Source organism: Pinus tabuliformis, chromosome Q (assembly GCF_031772625.1).
Source record: "Pinus tabuliformis cultivar Carrire ecotype Pingquan chromosome Q, CPIR1, whole genome shotgun sequence".
Lineage (NCBI taxonomy): Eukaryota > Viridiplantae > Streptophyta > Pinopsida > Pinales > Pinaceae > Pinus > Pinus tabuliformis.
This window is the reverse complement of record NC_142296.1, coordinates 383,677,499-383,683,641: the sequence shown is the minus strand read 5'-3', so window position 1 is coordinate 383,683,641 and position 6,143 is coordinate 383,677,499.

Below are 6,143 nucleotides of genomic sequence, written 5' to 3'. Positions count from 1 at the left end.
TGTGATGTAGAATAGAATATGCAATGTCATCAATACCCACCAAACTTTAAGTTTCAGATGACATGCCCAGTCATGATAGATGTGATGTAGAATAGCAGATGAAATTAAATATTGTCAAACAGTGCATCCTAGTATGGAGGGAACTTATTCTTCTCCCTTTCCTTACAAAACTTTAATCCCTAGCATAATTAATTTCATGCATAATATTAAAGTCATGGTGAGTGATGGCTCAGAGAAACAACTTTCTTTGTTCACTTCCCTTTTTGTCATGCTCAATAGTTCCAACACCACTTGACCTGTTCTTATTCATTTGAACATTTTATGGTGATTGAGGAGTCAGGGAAACAAATTTATTTTTATTTTTTCCAGCGGCACTTGACCTGTTCTTATAAATTTGAACATTTTATGGTGATTGGAATGTCAGAATTATAAAATCAAGTTGTGCATGCATTATGAGAAAAATGGAACCTTCCCAAATGGGTTGAACTGCAAATTTTCCCATGGACACAATACATCAATGGATTTTATCTCCTTCAGATTCCAGGTAAGCATTTCAATGCAATTTCTTTGTTGTTGTTGTTGTTGTTGTTTTTTATTTGAAATTGGATAGAAAACATAAATCATGCCCTAAACACAAGAAATTTATTTTATTATAGGATACATGGCTAAGTTGGAGCATAATGAAAATTCAAACCCACCAACACCAAACCCCAAACTCAAAACAACCAAACACCAACCCAGAAAAAAGAAATCCTAATGCCAAATTTGATTCATTCTTGACTACCTTGAAGGAACTCATAAATGATATTCAAAACACCGAAAAAACCTCATGATTGTCTCTCAAAAGTTTGCTAAATTCAAACCTATCATCTATTTGTAATGCCCAAAGCTTATTAACTAACATTTCTATTAATAAGTCTAGGATGTATGAATACTATAAAATTGGTCTAAATAAAGGCCAAATTAGAGACTTGAAAATTATGAAACAAGATTTATTATCATTATTCATTGATCTGAGAAACAACCAATAGATATCAGCCAACAAAAACCACATTTTCATGGCCTAGTGCACCTACCAACTATTCTCAGACAATTGGATGGATCACGGTTTTTTATAAAACTCTTTGTAATAATAGGGAGTTTCCTCTATATTTATTGAGGAAATTATGGGTAAATTTTAGGTTAGGACACCATGCCAAGTCCTTTGATATGGGAGATTTCCAAAGGGTGGGTCATGGGTCTTCCCAAGACAGAGAGAATGCTATGCATAACCCAGCACTAGGTTCTCACCACCTAGATGAAGGCCTAGCCTCCTACTCAACATCCTCTAATAGCGGAGAGGATTGTTAAAATCCAGGCTGTAGTAACCACCTTAACTCACACCTTGGTGTGCCATGGCACCTGGGTAACATTGTCACACAATGAGAAATCAATAGGTAATGTTGTGGAAGGGGTTGGACTGTCACATTCTATAACAAGGTTTTATTGGGAAAGGCCACATGGAGGTTCATGTAAGCCTCATAATTGAAGTAGTTATAGATAGACTTGTTATGATCTATTGAAGGTTAGTTGTTGACATAGCTTTATGGAGACTATTATCGTAACCATCTCTACATTCTTCATATATATATATATATATATAGATATAGATATATATATGATAATGTGTGTTTTCTTTATATATCTATCTACATGTTGTTTGTAGTGGCTACACCCTGATAACACCCCCCCACCTTGGTAGATGTATTAGTGCAAGTTTTTACAACTAATGCAGCAATGGAAGCTACTTGTTAATTTGGTGTACCATACACTAAAGTATGGTGACTAAAATGGATCCCTCATATTTTTATTTTTTTATTTTTTAATGTTTTAAGTCCATTTTATATATTATATGAACCATGCCCACCTAGAATGGATGTATCATACCATTCCCAAGTATCATGTGTCCACTTAAATTTTGTTTAAATGTTTAATTTGTTATCTTATTTTGGTTAACTAATTAAATATTATACACGTGTATTCAAGTTGGGTAATTTTCCCATTGGTCCATTATCTAACTGACATTATCATTCACTACCATCCACTATTTCCCTGTCATTTGTATGTTATTATTGTCACATCTCCTTTCCTTTTTATATCTTTTATGCAACTAGCTCACAAAATAGAAGAAAACATAGATCAATGACTTAAAATTTATCCTCTTCGAGGGGAAACCTCCTTTACATTACATAAATGAACAATTATTGGATGATACAAATGATAAGACCACCTTGGTATACATAGGAGTCTAAGGGGTCACAATATAATCAAAGCCTACATAAAAATAATAATGTAAGGGCACAATTATAACAATAGTGGGCTTCTATGGGTTACAACAATAAAAACATGGGGGATACATGGGCACAACAATAACAATAAGGGGAATACACCAGTATTATAGGGACCTAACATGCCCCTGTCCTTCAAAAAAGTGTTGTCCTCAACGCTTGCATAGTTTTGGATGCTTCTGTATAAAATTCAAATCCTCCCATGTCGAATCTTCAATGGGTAATTTCTTCCATTTAATGAGATACTCTGAAATTAATCGATTCCGTGGTTGTCGGGTTCTTGTTTTCATGACTGCTTCAGGCTCAAATATGAATTTTACTTCTTCGTCAAGTTTTGGAAGCACTGTTTGAATTGGGACCTTGTCACTAATAACCTTCTTTAAGCATGAAACATGGAAAACTGGGTGTACTCAGGAAGATGCAGGCAACTCCAATTTTTATGCCATAGTACCAATCTTTTGCAACACCATGTAAGGACCATAATACTTGGGCAACAATTTATTATCTTTCTTAACTTGCTTGAGGGACATTTGTTTATATGGTTGTAGCTGTAAAAATACCCAGTCGCCTATATCAAAATTTCTTTCACTATGATGTTGATATGCTTGTTGTTTCATTTGATTCTACGCCAGAGTGAGGTTATCCTTTAAGAGTTGTAGAACTAGTTGTTGATGCTCGATGTGATCTTCCACTGCTTGAACCTTAGAATTTTCTCTTAAAAATGATGTGATGGATGGTGGATGATATCCATAAAGTGCCATAAATGGGATCATTTTTGCTACAGTATGGAAGGAAGTGTTATACCACCATTCAGCTAGAGGTAACCACTTGACCTATTGTGTTATTTTATCAGATACAAAGCAACGAAGATATCCTTCCAAACATTTGTTCATTGTCTAGATTTTCCCATCAAATTGAGGATGATAAGATGAGTTATGAGCTAGTTGAGTACCAATACAAGAAAATAATTTTGTCTATAAATTTCCTGTTAAAATGGGATCTTTGTCACTTACAATAATCTTCGGGTTTCCATGTAGCTTTTGAATTGTTTCCATAAATGCAGTAGAAACTGTATCAACTTTAAAAGGATGAAATAATGCAAAAAAGTGTGCATACTTGGTAAGTCTATAAACTACCACCATGATGACATTCTTTCCTTCAGGCTTGGGTAAACCTATGATAAAATCCATTGAGACCTCCTCCCAACGCTGACTTGGAAAGGCTAAAGGTTTTAACAGACATGGGGTTTTAATCGTCTCAACTTTATTTTGTTGGCAAACAAAACATTCTACCACAAACTTCTGAATATCAGATTTAAGGCAATCCCAATAAAATTCCTTCTTGACTCTATGATAAGTTTTTAAAAATCCTGAGTGCCCTCCTAAGGGGGAGGTGTGCAATTCCAAAAGAATATTTTTCTTGAGTTGGGAATTCTTACAAAGATATAAGCGATCTCTGTAGCATAATGAATCATCTTTCAAGCTAAATGTATCAAATGTACTGGGACCTTGCTGCAACTTTTGAATGAGTGTCTACACCTATTCATCATTCTTCCATTCATCCCTTGCTTTGGTTATCCAATGAGGCTTGATAATAGAAATGGCACAAAGCAATGCTTCCACATCCTCATCCTTTCTTGAGAGTGCACAGGCAACAACAATTTGCTTCCCTTTTTTGTAGATGATTTCAAATCCATGACCCAACATCTTTGTGACCCATTTTTGCTGCTCTTCTGAAGATAATCTTTGTTCCAAAAAGTATTTAAGACTATCATGATCTATTTTTACCTTAAAGTGTCTTCCCATTACGTAAGGTCACCATTTCTTTAGTGCATGTACTATTGCTAACATTTCCTTCTCATAAATAGGTTTGTGTAAATACTTTCCTTTAATTGGATGACTTTCAAAAGCAATGGGTCTTCATTCTTGCTGCAAAACAACACCAATTCCATTTTCTGAGGCATCACATTCCACAATAAAGGTTTGTGTGAATTCTGGCATAGCTAAGACCGGTGCTTGACATATTGCCTCTTTAAGATTTTCAAAGGCCTTAATTTCTTCTAGAGTCCAAGAAAATACATCTTTCTTCAGTAATGTTGTTAGAGGTTGTTGGAGAGGTAAATCCCCTCTACGGATAGAGGCGATCCCTACTAGCCCAGCAAGGGTCTAGCAACAATCAAACAATGCTGCTATGCATGTTCCTAATTACAATTAAACAAGAGGTAAAGAGCACCTACTTGGATTCCAGCGTTGTTGTTTGACGAAGAGATGTTGTCTTCGCTCCTTCGCTTTGGCTGGTCACAATCCTCCGTGATCCCCGCGAATAGATACCTGCACACACGAAGAGGGAACAAACACAAGCGTAAAATCTGATAAAAGCAACTATACATCGGTCAGAAAAGATGTAATTCACATTTAACCATTGCATGTACAAATGAGAATGGAACAATAATAGCAGTCATCTATTATTAATCAAACAGAGAAGAGTACAACCAAATGTTCTGACGTCGGTAACCTTCTCAGGAGGGGCCAGTCAGCAAGCGTCTCAAGCATTCACCTTTGGAAATGATTCTCCCAAGACAAGAAACTCTCTCTCACACAAGCAACACAAAGCAACCTTCCCTAAGCTATCAATCACTTCCACACCTAACACACCAAATACCTATAGTAGCAGCAATCTGAGCATTATAAGCCCTATACAATCCAAGCTATTCCAAACTAGCTGCTCATGGTAATGGTGGAAGTTTATATAGGAGAAGGAGCCTCCTAAAAGGGTGGAAGGATGAGCTTATCTTTGAGGGAAATGGTTACAAAGGGTCGAACAGACATGCCATAGAAGGGAGTCGATACTCACAAAGCCAACAACCACACCTGGAGTTATCTGGAAGGCTGGCTGTTGGAACAAATTCGCCCAAACAGGATCAGCGCGGATTATAAGGAGACTGACGCGCTGACGTCGCGCCTCAATAACTGAGAAAGTCATGTCAGCGCGACCCAATACAAAGGAGAGGTGCGCTGGCTCATAAAATGCAACCAGCGCGGAAAAGTGATGTGCTTCCGCGCTGGCAGCGCACTGAATACACTGAGAGCCGCCAGTTAGCGCGGATATTTTAGAAACAGACGCGCTGATGAGGAAAACTTTGGAAAAGTGGGTTTTGGGCCAGTTCAGAAGGCATGAACTTGATTATTGTGAATTCTTGACACAGTAGGGTGACTAACAGGGAGACAGTGACAAATTACTGTGTAACAGATGCCCCCTAAAGCATGAAGACCGAGAGAGTGGGAGGGGTGAAATGCTTTACAACGCTTTGCCGAACTGGAACACCACCAGGAAGGACCGAATATCTCTGATAATCAAGTACATGCAGTCTAGGCATGGGCGCAGCCATCCAAAAGACATGCGAAAAGGTCTGTGGAATGGACGCAGCCATCCAGCTAAAGAGACCAAAATAATGATAAGGTATGGTCGCAGCCATCCATGAAGACTCAGGTATGGGCGCAGCCATCCATCAATGAGTCATGTAATGATCATCCACAAAATCGCAGCCTGGACCATAATAGACAAGGATCCAGGGTCTTGCGCTCCGTCCCGATCCGAACAAAGTACAAGTTCAAGCATGTGAATACATGAGTTGAAGTCGAACACGCATGAACATCGTCTGATTACCAGTCAATGATGAGAACTGTTAACAGACGCGAGAGGTACCACCAATAATGACAATGGCCCTCAAGGTACTATAGGTACAATCCGCGGCATGTGAATCAATGAGCTGGTGTCGAACACCCACGGAATCATTCGATCGGAGGCCAATGATGT